Source organism: Arachis ipaensis, chromosome B06 (genome assembly GCF_000816755.2).
Source record: "Arachis ipaensis cultivar K30076 chromosome B06, Araip1.1, whole genome shotgun sequence".
NCBI classification, from domain to species: Eukaryota; Viridiplantae; Streptophyta; class Magnoliopsida; order Fabales; family Fabaceae; genus Arachis; species Arachis ipaensis.
The window spans coordinates 116,706,551-116,707,339 of NC_029790.2; the positions used below are offsets into that span (position 1 = coordinate 116,706,551).

The following is a 789-nucleotide window of genomic DNA, read 5'->3' on the forward strand; positions in this document are numbered from 1 at the left end:
TTTCATTCCCCATTTATCTCGTTCTCACCCCTCTTCACAATGGACTTCCGTCACCGGCCTCCTTCAATGCTACTACAGCGGCCAAGAGACCCACAATCACCACTACCACATTTTCCCCTCCATCTCCCAAGGCCTTTGACGCCCTCCCACTCTCAATATGCTTCACCGAGAAGCAAACCCTATCTCTGCCTCCAAAAAACCTTGAACTTGTTGGACTCCCTAAAGCATTGTCACGCGACCTCCATCAGCCACAGCGACTTCAATTCACCAACTATCAGCACCGTTGTGCGACCTCCATCAGCCACGACGAGCCGACGTTGCAGAGCGCGAGGATGCAGTCTCTGATGAGGACTGGACTCTGTGGCTTCGCAAGAAGATTGGAGGAGAATTTCATCCACTACTGGATGTTGTCGCTAGAGAACCAGAGGGCGGAGAGTTTGCTGAGGACCATTACTGATGACTTCAACACCTAGTTCTGCAATGGTACCCTTCAGACCCTTCATCTCTTCTCTCATTTTCCGTTACCCCTTCATCATTGTTGCTGGTGCTGCTGTTGTTGTTGTTGGAGAATGTGAAAAGGAGCAGAGACGAAATGGTGAACTTGCACCTTGCAGATTGAATTTGTGGCCTTGGATCTGTTTCTTCTGCGATGATGTAGTTGCACCGGCTCAATTGATTTATGGTTCTTCTCCATTTGATGTGTTCTGCTACTGTTGTTGGTGCCTCTGTTAACACGCATGTTTCAGAGAGAGAGAGAGAGAGAGAGAGAGAGAGAGAGAGAGAGAGAGA

At 49.0% G+C, this 789-nt stretch overlaps 1 long non-coding RNA gene across 1 annotated transcript; it reads right to left on the reverse strand.

Moving 5' to 3' along the window:
* Positions 222-733, reverse strand: LOC110264135. Its single transcript, XR_002349867.1, has 3 exons — positions 455-733; positions 293-413; positions 222-239 (listed from the first exon to the last, which is right to left on the reverse strand). It is a non-coding gene; the product is annotated as an uncharacterized LOC110264135 (long non-coding RNA).